Source organism: Eptatretus burgeri, chromosome 4 (genome assembly GCF_056783735.1).
Source record: "Eptatretus burgeri isolate ZD-2024b chromosome 4, Ebu_testis_v1, whole genome shotgun sequence".
In the NCBI taxonomy this organism is placed as follows: Eukaryota; Metazoa; Chordata; class Myxini; order Myxiniformes; family Myxinidae; genus Eptatretus; species Eptatretus burgeri.
Genome location: NC_140964.1, coordinates 20,482,029 through 20,496,372, shown reverse-complemented (window position 1 = coordinate 20,496,372; position 14,344 = coordinate 20,482,029). Strand labels below are relative to the sequence as shown.

The 14,344-nt window shown below is 42.0% G+C and overlaps 1 long non-coding RNA gene across 1 annotated transcript in view; it reads left to right on the top strand.

The window, feature by feature from the left end:
* Window positions 1-2,965: 2,965 nt before the first annotated feature.
* LOC147027595 (uncharacterized) overlaps window positions 2,966-14,344 on the top strand; it is a 114,132-nt gene continuing 102,753 nt past the window's right edge. The window contains exon 1 of the long non-coding RNA XR_015057125.1: window positions 2,966-4,862. This is a non-coding gene — a long non-coding RNA (uncharacterized LOC147027595). The remainder of the gene's footprint in view (window positions 4,863-14,344) is intronic.

The window sequence follows — 14,344 nt, the reverse complement described above, 5'->3', positions numbered from 1 at the left end:
TCATCCCTTGTCCAACTTGACGTTATGGAAACCAAGGCCTTCATGATCATTGGAATCTTGTGAAGCAATTGGATTATCCATCGAAGCGGGAGTGTTCTCATCACATCAAAGTGATGTGAAGGTGGAAAGATGGGAAACTTTTAGCATACCTGTTTGATGCAACATTTTTGAATGGAAAGAAATGGCATTGTGATAAACGACATTGAAAAATATATTTATTGCAACATTGGTCAAATGGAAGTGATGCGATCTCAGCAGCATTGTGCGAAGAGGAGATGGTTAAACTACTGATTGAGTGCAGTTGTCAAAATCAGTCCTAAAAGTCAATATTTTGTTGAAATATTTTTGCAAAAACAATATTCGTGAAAGTTGTCAAGAGTGTCTCACTTTGGCCGCCTCAACTGTTCGAGGTGTCAAAAGTTGCCTTCTTTAAATCCAGTAACAGTGAACATGTGTGAAGAAGAGTTCCACAAACGCATATATCAAACTGAACACATTTTGCACACCTGCTGCCCAACCGGTACATTTGTCAGTGGGCAGACAGAGCACTCGACAAATTTTGACCATTGCAAATCTCTTGCATGATTGACTCCATGCGCATACATGTACACTCAATACTAGTATCGCACCTGCAGTGTTGAGATGCTCACATAATTCTGTGAAAGCTAAATTTATTGGTTAATAAGAACTGACAGGATAGCCTCGAGGTAGGCACACTTTGCCTCTGAGTTGTCTAACCTGAGTTTGATATCTCAGCCCAGCAATAAACTGTCATGCTGGTGTTTGACAATGCAGAGTGATACATCAATGTGCCATCTCTCAGATGGATGTTTAACCTTGGTGTCCAGTGTGCTAGCTTTCGTTGGTGGATCCGCTGGTAACTTTCTGGAAGAAGAGGTGAGATAGTGCCAGCATCCTGAACAAATTCTGAATTCCCACACCTCAGCAAAGTTCCCTGCCACTGAGCGGTTCTCGGACCCTGCCACTGAGCGGTGACACATCCAGGATTGTAATCCTTGCCATGTGACTGCTTCAGCAGAACGAAAACTCTGTAAGTATCATGTTACAGTGTGTGTTGTTGGTTGTTATCTCCACATGTGGGTTTCAGGAGGTGGACCGGAGCCCTCCCAGGTCTCAAGTATCCACTTCCGTGTGTGTGTGTGTGTGTGTGTGTGTGTGTGTGTGTGTGTGTGTGTGTGTGTGTGTGTGAGTGAGTGAGAGTGATATCATGATTCATGTTTGTGTGCACGCAATATGTATAATATGTGTGTATATAATATTGGCGGGGTGTGCTTACACATTGTGTAAGCATACAAACCGTGCTTCCCCATTGTCTCGGTTCACTTACCTGTATTTGGTTTTTCATTTGTTTATTTTCATATATATTTTTCATTTATTTATATTTTCATTTATGAATGCTTTCCGACGGTTCTGATTTTTTTTTTCCTGGTGTATTGGCTTTGACGTCCGTCGGCGCACAAAATTACCGTGCCACCCCTATGTCTGGGGTCACTCACCTGCATTTATATTTTTATTTATTTATTTATATTTTCATGGATTGATGTTGTCTGACGATTCTGTGATTTTTTTTTTCCAGTGTACTGGCTTCGATGTCCATCGGCACACAAAATTTCAGCTTTCTACGTCACCCGGAATGTACTGATCTTTAATATCAGTCAGTGAGTCAGTGGTTCAAAAGAGCTTTATATATTTGATATATTATCACATATTAACATGTGTATAATCATGTATAATCAGTGTATATCTTGCACTCTATGTCGGGATGGCGTGTTAAAAAATTGTCAGTTCCACCTGCTATACACAAAACTAAAGTTGAAGTGTCTTCTCTAAAAAGTCACAAAGGCAACATGTGAGAGCCAACCTGGTCTGTTCAGCTGATTGTTGAGGCAAGGATCACTTTTCAGTTCTCCAGACCATGACAAAAGCAAAGAAAAGCTAAAAAATCGGGATCGGTCAAAACTGGCAAATCTCATTCATGATAATAATAATAATAATAATAACAATAATAACAATAATCATCTTCAGATGCCGTATTTCCAAGCTTCCTCTCGAAATGGCAATGACTCCGGTACCATCCGACAGAGTTTTACTTGGTGCAGTATCCTTTGATATCGTAATTTTAATAGCTTGAAAGGATTGCACGAAAAGTACACAAAACCGCATTCCTTTGTGAAGGAAAAGGAAGGGATCAGAGGGGTGGGCGGGACTACAACTATCAATCAGCCTGATGGGGCGGGGCCACTCGGCACATTTGCCCTTGGGCCAATCAGACCTACATGGGTGTGGTTCATGGTGGAACATTATCAGGAAGTCTGAAACAGCAACAACTTACACATATTTATATAAAGTACTTCCGATTTAGAATGTTAGATATATTTTTATATTTATATACTGTATATATATATATTTTTTCTCTCAAAAAAAGTTAAGAAACAAATATTAAAAACAATTTTTTTTAAATGCAAAAGGATTTTGGGATGTTACTCCAAAAGTATGCAAACAAGGTGGGGATGGTCACAATAAATGATCATGTGAAACCATCCCTACATCTTTCTTCAGATAATGGGTTGTCTCTGGAAAAGTGTGTGTGTGTGTGTGTGTGTGTGTGTGTGTGTGTGTGTGTGTGTGTGTGTGTGTGTGTGTGTGTGTGTGTGTGTGTATGTGTGTGTGTGTGTGTGTGTGTGTGTGTTCGATATAGCATTCTATTTTCTAAGGCCAACCATTATTCAAAGAAAGATATGGGGATGGTTTCAGATGATAATTTATTGTGACTCTCCCTACCTTATTTGCATCCTTTTAGGATTAACATCGCAACATCCTTTTGCATTAAATAATGTTTTTATCATATATATATATATATATATATATATATATATATATATATATATATATATATATATATATATACACGAGCAAGGTACCAGTCACTGACAGGTTCATAGACGGCTCACCTCAAATGAGTGTGTATTGGTAGAAACGGGAATTCAGTGTAAATATTCAGAGTGCGGATATTACAGTCGGTGGAGCTGGTCACCTTGGCAACCTCGTTGCATTCCACCAGTGAAGATTTCCAATCCGTGCTTGTTGTACCTCCGAAGTACGACTTGGGAGTGAAGGTGATATTTGGAAAGCTCAGCTCAGAAACAAATTGAGGCATGTTTTGGGCCTACTGCCTTACAGAAGATCAACAAAGTTCTTTCCATGCCAACCGACCACCCACAGGCATCTATCCCTCTCCACATCACTTCTTCAAGTCCCCAACCTGCCCCCTCTCTCGATACTCCCCATAGGTTTGTTTTCAGAAATTTTCATTCAGTATTTGACACAGCATTTCTTTCTGGTTTCCCATTTTGATGATCCATAGATCAGTAGTTTAAATTTCACTTTTCAACATCAGTTTCGCTTTGGGATATCAGTTTCAATTAGAAATGGCAACTTGTGATGTGATGCGAATGGTGCACAAAAAAAAAAACTCGTCAAAAACTATTTTTGGGGTAATTTTTTTTTCTTCAATGTTCTGAGTATCTCAGGGTTCTAAAGTGGCTTAAGGGTCTTAAAACGTCTAAAGGTCTGATGGGTCGAAGGGATCTAAGCAGCATAAAGGGTCTAAGATGTCTAAAATGTTTTAAGGGTCATAAAGGGGTCAAAAAATTTTCAGGGTCTTATAGATCAAAATGGGTTTAAAGTGTCCAAATGGTCTTAAAAAGTCTGGAGATCTGAAAAGTGTTGAAATTGTCGAAGAAGCAGTATATGTCGCAAAAGGGTCTAAATGGTTGTAAAGGGGTCTCAATGGCCTGATGGGGTATGAAGGGTGTCAAGGCGTGACACTGGGCCAAATGACTTCCTCATGACTGTTGAAAACCCCTATTCAGGTGCATCGTTTTAAGTTTAGTTGTGATTAACCTTGGGAGCTCAAAGCAGTAAGGTCAGAAACAAACAACAAAACAACTCACTTCATCGTGAGGTGGTTGTTGGATTTTTTTTCACCATTTTGACTTGTATCATTCATTGAATCCGTGGTGATCTGCCTCAAATTCATTGCATTTGTTTAATCCGTACAACTTGTAATTTACAAACTACAGCAAATGGGAACTTACTGAGTTACTGTATAACAGGCTTTGTGAAAAACACACCAATTGTCCCAATCAACTGAGGCGAGATCATCATGACTTGATTAAATGAGATATTCGAAATCTGCTTTGTTTGAAGACAATTGGAAGTCGGAAGGCACTCAAGTCTATATCCCATCTCTCTAACCAACTGTGTAGGTATCCACGTCAAAAATCCCTTGTTTTCTACCGGAGGATGTGTACATCTTTGAAGTGTATATTTGAGGTGTATATTTGGTGAAGTTAGCTGAGATGGTAACCTTTTTTTTCTACAAACGATGTTTTTCACCCTTGAGAGTTATGTCCTTAGATGAGCAGTAAAATTACCTTTGAATTGATGTTTATACTGATGGTGTTTGTACTATTTTCGGTTTTTGAATGATGAGCATATTTGAGAGGTCACGTGACTCCTTTGCCGATGTAACTGATCATAGTGACGTTTCAATTAATAGTTATTTTTCACATTCGACGATTGGACGTCACGACGTCACCAATTATATTGGTATCTGCCGCTGAGCTGGATATATAATAACTGGGGTGAAATCCGCAATGGTGATGAAGAGCCGGTGAGTTGCACCGGCGAGCCGCCATCTTGGAATACTCGGCACCACAAGCTGGTCAGGACTCAGGTGCACCCTGGTTTCAGTGAAACAGCTGCAGTTCTGTTGTGCTTTTCGCTACAATCATGCATTCCCGCGACTTCAAAGCGACCAAGAGCATCACTTTTCAGAAGTAAGGGAACTTTATTTTACATTTAACAACATTTCCAAATGTTTAACGATGATGTTATTATTATTATTATTATTATTATTATTATTATTATTATTATTATTATTATTTGGCTCTCGGCGATGAAGTTTCAACTCAAAAGTATTTACCTGATCAGAGTCGCTGATTTTGTTTGTTTCTACTGATGTGTTTAATTTATCATTTAACGTCCGTTTTAATAATCACCAGTAAATAAGTGATTCTCTGTGTCTGTGTCTGTGTGGGGTTTTGTTTCAAGACTTTATCTGCATTGTTATGAACTCTGGAAGGAGGATAGTTATGCACTTTGTCTGCAAGGAGCATAGTTATGCACTTTGTCTGCAAGGAGCATAGTTATGCACTTTGTCTGCAAGGAGCATAGTTATGCACTTTGTCTGCAAGGAGCATAGTTATGCACTTTGTCTGCAAGGAGCATAGTTATGCACTTTGTCTGCAAGGAGCATAGTTATGCACTTTGTCTGCAAGGAGCATAGTTATGCACTTTGTCTGCAAGGAGCATAGTTATGCACTTTGTCTGCAAGGAGCATAGTTATGCACTTTGTCTGCAAGGAGCATAGTTATGCACTTTGTCTGCAAGGAGCATAGTTATGCACTTTGTCTGCAAGGAGCATAGTTATGCACTTTGTCTGCAAGGAGCATAGTTATGCACTTTGTCTGTAAGGAACATTGTTATGGACGTTGTCTGTAAGGAACATTGTTATGGACGTTGTCTGTAAGGAACATTGTTATGGACGTTGTCTGTAAGGAACATAGTTATGGATGTTTTCTGTAAGGAACATTGTTATGGACGTTGTCTGTAAGGAACATTGTTATGGATGTTGTCTGTAAGGAACATAGTTATGGATGTTGTTTGCAAGGAACATTGTTATGGATGTTGTCTGTAAGGAACATAGTTATGGATGTTGTTTGCAAGGAACATTGTTATGGATGTTGTCTGTAAGCAACAAAGTTATGGATGTTTTCTGAAAGGAACATTGTTATGGACGTTGTCTGTAAGGAACATAGTTATGGACGTTGTCTGTAAGGAACATTGTTATGGACGTTGTCTGTAAAGAACAGTTATGGACGTTGTCTGTAAGGAACATAGTTATGGACGTTGTCTGTGAGAAACATAGTTATGGACGTTGTCTGTAAGGAACATTGTTATGGATGTTGTCTGTAAGGAACATTGTTATGGAAGTTGTCTGTAAGGAACATTGTTATGGACGTTGTCTGTGAGAAACATAGTTATGGACGTTGTCTGTGAGAAACATAGTTATGGATGTTTTCTGAAAGGAACATTGTTATGGATGTTGTCTGTAAGGAACATTGTTATGGACGTTGTCTGTAAGGAACATAGTTATGGATGTTGTCTGTAAGGAACATAGTTATGGATGTTGTCTGTAAGGAACATAGTTATGGATGTTGTTTGCAAGGAACATTGTTATGGATGTTGTCTGTAAGCAACAAAGTTATGGATGTTGTCTGTAAGCAACAAAGTTATGGATGTTTTCTTAAAGGAACATTGTTATGGACATTGTCTGTGAGAAACATTGTTATGGACGTTGTCTGTAAGGAACATAGTTATGGATGTTGTCTGTAAGGAACATTGTTATGGATGTTGTCTGCAAGGAACATTGTTATGGATGTTGTCTGCAAGGAACATTGTTATGGACGTTGTCTGTAAGGAACATTGTTATGGACGTTGTCTGTAAGGAACATTGTTATGGACGTTGTCTGTAAGGAACATTGTTATGGACGTTGTCTGTAAGGAACATAGTTATGGACGTTGTCTGTGAGAAACATAGTTATGGATGTTTTCTGAAAGGAACATTGTTATGGATGTTGTCTGTAAGGAACATTGTTATGGACGTTGTCTGTAAGGAACATAGTTATGGATGTTGTCTGTAAGGAACATAGTTATGGATGTTGTTTGCAAGGAACATTGTTATGGATGTTGTCTGTAAGCAACAAAGTTATGGATGTTGTCTGTAAGCAACAAAGTTATGGATGTTTTCTTAAAGGAACATTGTTATGGATGTTTTCTTAAAGGAACATTGTTATGGACATTGTCTGTGAGAAACATAGTTATGGATGTTTTCTGAAAGGAACATTGTTATGGACGTTGTCTGTAAGGAACATAGTTATGGATGTTGTCTGCAAGGAACATTGTTATGGATGTTGTCTGCAAGGAACATTGTTATGGATGTTGTCTGCAAGGAACATAGTTATGGATGTTGTCTGCAAGGAACATAGTTATGGATGTTGTCTGCAAGGAACATTGTTATGGACGTTGTCTGTAAGGAACATTGTTATGGACGTTGTCTGTAAGGAACATTGTTATGGACGTTGTCTGTAAGGAACATTGTTATGGACGTTGTCTGTAAGGAACATTGTTATGGACGTTGTCTGTAAGGAACATTGTTATGGACGTTGTCTGTATGGAACATTGTTATGGACGTTGTCTGTAAGGAACATTGTTATGGACGTTGTCTGTAAGGAACATAGTTATGGACGTTGTCTGTGAGAAACATAGTTATGGATGTTTTCTGAAAGGAACATTGTTATGGATGTTTTCTGTAAGGAACATTGTTATGGATGTTGTCTGTAAGGAACATTGTTATGGATGTTGTCTGTAAGGAACATTGTTATGGACGTTGTCTGTAAGGAACATTGTTATGGACGTTGTCTGTGAGAAACATAGTTATGGATGTTTTCTGAAAGGAACATTGTTATGGATGTTGTCTGTAAGGAACATTGTTATGGACGTTGTCTGTAAGGAACATAGTTATGGATGTTGTCTGTAAGCAACAAAGTTATGGATGTTTTCTTAAAGGAACATTGTTATGGACATTGTCTGTGAGAAACATAGTTATGGATGTTTTCTGAAAGGAACAATGGCGTCGAGGTAATGGTTAGCGTCAGTGTTCCAGACTACCCGTTTTTTTTCTTTTCTTTTTTTTTTCTTCGGTATGACTGTAATGTTGACACTTTGATTTCTAGTGCGGTTATGATTTAAATCGTTGAGCGGCAGCCTATTAATTATATTATATTGTTGCGAATTCGCGCCCGCCGGCATGTGATCGGCCGCTCGACTCCAATGGCGGCTGCCTCGCCCACCGGAACGGACAATTCTGTCGTGACCCTCTCGGAACAACGCCGGGAGCTTGTTTCGGGTGGGGATTTAACCCCACCACGACCGTGCCAATTGCCCACCCGCGCAGGTTAGGGTTGCTCGCCAAATTCGATCTACCTAAGTACCTGCGCGGATGGTCGACCGGGCAATCGTACCTCGCCGCAGGCCGACTCCGGACACGAACCGCTTAAGCGGTCCGTTCCGTGCTATCGGGATAACCGAGCGGTGTTATCGTCAGCCTCGACGGTTCCGATTAATTATCGGGCGTTTTAAGCCCACTCCGAACCCTTTACGTGAAGCAGGATGGAGGGTCAATAAAGAAAAGACGAAGCGAAACAGGAAAACAGTTCACACAATGCACATTTATTACGCGACACATGGAAAGCACACATATACAGCCAAACAGTCAAAATGCACATGTAGCAGTTACAACAAGAGAAACAATGACGCAGAGTTACTCCTGAATACGCGTACACACGGCAACACTTGTACAGTTCAACTTTATAGACGGCGCCAACACACATTTACTCAAAAGCAAAGGAAGGAAGCCACCCTCATAGACAAGGGGGTAGACGGGCCTGTAGGCCAATATACGCGCGTGATCTGAAGGAGCGGCCAGGTCCGCGAAACCGGGTGGGTCCTACCCGCGTCCTCGTGACTCGTTGGCGGATGAGCCGCAGATGTGGCCGCGTGGCTGTGCCCTGACTCCGTGCTCCTTCGCGGGTTTCATTGGCACGACGTTTGGAGTGGGGTGGGAACGGGACCCCCTTTGTTGCACTATCTCAGCGTGGGGGAAAAGGGGGAATTGTTGATGCCCTGGGGAGGGAGAATGGCTGGCTGGCTTGGGTCTTGCGACGAGCGATTGCCGACCGCCGTCCTTCTCGCCTCGGACCCAAGCTCCTTGGCCTATTCCCACAACTCTCCTCAGCCGACTGCAGAACCCAACTCGATGCCTTCGCCACCCGACTCCACTCTCTGCCACACTCTGCTGCTGCCACACTCTGCCCTCCAACCAAAAACTGACTCTTTCACGATTCGCCTTGCGCTTGCCGTTTTATAGGCCGGCAGGAGAAAACAATATGCAAATTTCTGGATCAGGATGACCTCGGGGGCGGAGCCACGCTCGCCAATTGGATGGAGGAAAAGTGGGCGTGAACCTCCCTTGATCCTAGAATTTGCATATATGGATTTCACACAGACGCGCCTGGAGGCGGGGCCAAGCCGCTCCGCGCTTGCTAATTGGACGGATCAGAAGTGGGCGTGTAGCGTTCTTGATCCGAATTCTCCCTCGAAAAGGCTGCTATTTGCACTCGCGGCTCGGTGCGTATCTTGAACGAGCCCAAGACAGCCCGACGCTGTGTTCACAGGTGGTGCGGGAATGGCCATAGAAGGAGAGAAGTGAGGGTGGTGGAGGGTTTATCGGTGGTGGTTTGATGGTTATGGCGGTTGAGACGTGGTTGGTTCAAAATAAAGATAGAACAGAAAAATGGCTATCTCAAAGCGTCGCAGCCCGAATGAATCACATAAATTCCCTCTAAACAACGGGTTTGGGGCGAACTACACATGTACTTAGAGTTATCTCACCTACGGACCCTTCATGGTGTTTTGCGAATTTCCACAGCCGTAACAATATTATAACCGCACTAGAAATCGAAGTGTCAACATCACTGTCATACCGAAGAAAAAAAAAAACAAACAAAAAAAACAAACCAGGGAGTCTGGAACACTGACGCTAACCATTACATTGACGTGTTCCGACTTATGAGTAACGTGTGTCAATGATCGCGTAACATGCCTACAACACTTTACTCATAGGTTAGAAATAAGTTTCGGGTACGCCAAACATAACCTCGACGTGTTTCGACTTATGAGTAACTTACAAGTAATGTGTGTCAACGATCGCGTAATGTGCCTACAACTTATGGTCAGCATTATGCGGAACGTGTGAGTCATGCGCTGGCATATGTCGAAAAATTTCAAGCATGGAAAATTTGTCTAACACCTCGGCGTACAAAGACGTATGCCAGCGTACTACGAAAAAAAAGCCAGCGTACTATGAAAAAAGCCAGGGAAGTACGACGTATGCCAGCGTGCTCTTAATGTATATAAACTTACCCATAACGTATTCGACTTGTGCCAGAGTTTCAGCCAAATTTTGCATACGTCAGGCATACGCTGGCTAAATCGTCAAGGTGTGACAGGGCCTTTACAAAGGTTCGACTCGGTTGATTGAACGTTTCATTTTTCAGCCATCATCTTTTGAAATGCACACAAAGTTGGACAACAAAATTGCAACAGCAGCAGCAGAATTTGTTTTCAATATCACTCCTTGACTTCCAATGAACCACCTAGGCCTGAACTGGGTCATCTTTTTGGAGATTCTCATATGGACATTGCGATGGGATCCCATGGCATTCAAATCCTATATTAAGTGTTGATTTGTCCATTTCCCCCAAATATATAATATATATATATATATATATATATATATATATATATATATATATATATATATATATATATATATATATATATATATATATATATATATATATATATATATATATATATATATAGTAAAAGTACGCCAAAATCTGCTATAAGCGTTATCATGTGTGCTCGTCTTGTTTAATCCATCTCTCTCTCAAATGAGAGAAATCTCAAATCTTTCTTTCAAATACACGGTGTAGAGGAATGGCATATCATCCTTTTCATATTGATTTTGTTCACCTTTCCAAAATATTTTTTTGTGAGATCAACTTCCTTATATGACCCTACCTTTTCCACAAATGCTATTTCTCCTGGGCTATTGAATTTGCTGCATATGGATTGCAAAACAAAAGCAAGAAAGTCTTTTGTAATATAATTTGCTACTTTTATTCTTTTTCTTCGCTTTAGTTTTAATTGACCATTCACCAGCAGGCTTCCAAAGCACTTTCCCAACCCGTTTCCCATGAAACTCTTTTCGCCCTCACGTCTCTTTCTAATACCCATCTCAAACGGAATCGTTTTCTTTCCTCCGGCATGATGTATTGTAAAAAATGTGGACCACCGACTGCTCCTATTTCCCAGTGAAATTGCAGAACCCCATATTGCATGTTTGCTGCAAAAACATCTCACTGTTATTCCGCCAAAAGGTCGGCACTGCTCTAAGAGAAGGACTGAGCAGAAAAAAAAGAAACTCAGGGTGTTGTAGAGAGTATTGGGAGCGCAAAGGAAACCGACCATTCGGTCTCTGGCATTCTGAAGCCAAGAGCCAGAGCAGCGACACAGACCTCAGATGAAAAATTATTTGGCAGATGGTTAATAAGAGCGATGGAAACTCTGGTAAGCGTAATGGCCGGTTGCCTCTATGACCGGCCTAATAAGACATGAAGGGCAGACGTGGCACAAGGCGGCCAAGGTCGGCGGGAAGCAGCGGCGGCCGCAGAACGCCCAAGGACCCTTCCTAATGAGTCGCCAGGCTGACAATTTTTTTGCACTTTTATTGTCCTTTGATAAAGGAGCCCTCAATGTCAAAGATCCACTGCTAGACTAGTTGAGGCTGCTGCAAGGTTCCTCTGATTTCGTTCTACAAAGTTTGCTGATGGCTGCACTTTATTTGAAAATTCCTATCCTTGTGATCCTTTCCTTTCCTATCCTTGAAATGTTCTTCGGTTGCCATAAGCGGTGAAGCAGGTTCGAGGTTGACGTACCTCTGGATGAAAGACCACCGACACCGAGACGAGTAACTAACACAAAATAAAACACAGCAACCACCCTTCTACCTGTCCGTCTGCAAACACATAACAAGAACCCATGATATTACAAAACAGGTTTTCATCACACGGAATGCATGCAGGTATCGATGTGAAGAGCCAGTTCAATCTGCGGCTTAGACAGTGAACCACTACCGTGAGCACCTTCATTTCCATCCAGTGAACAGCTGTGGCATCACCACTTTTAAAAACGGGGTTCGGGTAAAAATGCTCTTTGAACCTGCAATAAAGCAACAAAGGAGAGGAAGGTCATTTATTTTGTGTTTGCAAAAGGGATTTTGCATGGCAGTACGATAAAGGTTTGAAGGAAAAAGCATTGTGCCCAGCATGTATTGTTTCCCTCTGGAAAGAAGTTCTTACAATGGAAAGGAATGGTTGTATGAAGGAACGACTAGTGTGAAGTGGTGTGAGGGACAGTGGAGTATTAGGCTGAGATAGTGAGGTGAGAATGGTGGCCGCAAGAGGCGCTGGAGTCGAATAGATGGGGCGTACGAGATGTCTGAGCGAGGCATCTGGCGGGGAGATGCTCCAGCAGATGGAGAGGGAGCTGCGGTTTTGGGTAGTGTGGGCGGGAGGGATGATGATGCAGGGGAGGGAATTGAACGGGATGAAGGGGATGATAAGCAATCGGAATCTTGGGGAGGGTTAAGAGAGGGGGTTGTGTGGGGCTCGAAAGGCTGGGATGAAGGGAAGGTACCGAGGAGGAGCTGGGTTGGGGGGGCTTTCGCGGGGTTGAGTGAGTATGAACACGCAGCAGAATAAAGTCTTCCTTGCATATTCACGCGCCTTGCCGCAGCTGTTGTAACAGCTGCCACCATCTAAATGCACAATCATTATGCTTGATGGGTTTGTTATTAAAGCAGATGATGAACATTGCTTCTGTGTACAACACTTGTTCTGCAACGCAAGCAAACAAACAGCTCCCCAGACGAGTTTCGCGCACGTCCCTTGCTTTAAAGCCCCATGCGCTCGGCGCACCCAAAGCAAGGGCGAGGTGCGACCGCCGAACGGGTTCTCTCTCCGCTCCATTGCTTGTTCAGGGAAGGGCCGAAATGAACGGCCTCTCCTGCGCTAATGGGAGCGAGTGAGCCTGAAGTTCATGGCTCATTCCTCCGACTGATGGGTCAGAGGTGGAGTTATGAGTTTTAAATGCCAGGCAAATGGAACGTCCTCTGCGGAGGTTTCACCTGCAACACAAATAGGTCTTGCACATTGTGCAGAAAAACACAAAACAAGTGGATTAAATCGCCACAAATTAAATGTTTTTTTGTTTTTTTTTCTCTTCAATACACCTACATAACAATTTCACGTACGATCAGTCGATCACAGTATATGAAGTAAGTTTTGTTGCCCCCCCCCTCCCCCACTTCCATAGGAAATACAATCTGCTTTGGTCAAATAAAGTTGCTCGGGGTATAATGACTTTTCCTTCCAATTCTCTTAACTGTGTAGCACAATGTAATTATGGTTAATGGCGCTTTCCACCTAATCAAAAGCGCAGTCTCTGATGGAATCTCCGTAGTTATTACAGACATGTTTAAATGAGACCATTTCAATGAGCAATCATGCTGTGGTGTAAATTTCAGAGGCTGCGGCGTAATGATTTGTGAATTCTCCTGATTGGTCCGCCCGCTCACTTGATGCCTCTGTCACCGTTCAACGATGCGACGTTCGCCCGTGTGCAACCAACCACGGGTCGCTCTCGTGCGCCGTGGGCTCTTTGTTTGATCGTTCTTCCCTTCTTCTTCTTTTTTTTATTTATTTTTTTTAACTGCACCCTTGTTCTTTGTTCGCCGTTTCCACTGATACGTAGTGACTCTGAGTACAGTACATATTTTGCTTTCCGTTTCTCTTTGACACCGTCCACAGTCGTCTGATATGAGATGCCACTGTGGCTTTTCCGAATTGTCTTTCTCCATGGACCATTGTTTTGACCTGTGACTTGACCATGCAATTAGTCGTGTTTCATCTCATTTGGTTGGCTGACTGCTCGAATCAAAATGGAACTGCAGACTGGACATCAAATCCCCACTACCACAATATTGAACAGGATTTGCACGTGTGTACGGTTTTGATACTACGTACCTGAATTTGATTCCCTTGTTATGGACGAATGAAGAATTAATTATTATAACATAGTTGAGCCGCTGGACCCAAACTCGTCGGGTTTGCACCCAGCTTGCGAGGTCTAACATCTACATACCCTCGTGGTTCTATCCGGTTTTACTGTGTGGGGAAAACTACTGTGTTCTCTTTTTTTAAAGTTGCCTGCAAATTAGCTGCAATGTTGGGAAAAGATGCTTCCACAAGGTCTGTTGGTGATGTTAACAATGCGATTTAATACAAATTAAATAATAATCATATTGGGCAGTAATAAATAAGCGATTTCCCAAACCATTCCATGACTGGAGCACAGCAAGTCCAAGTCAAGTCCCGAAGAAAACAACACCACTGATTGCTAAACAGAACACAGGTTTTTCTTAAAGATATCTCTTGGCTAAATACACAAACAGGAGAGAACACTCAGAGATAGAGGGGAAATGGTGGCAATAAACAAAGGAGCGAAGCAAAAA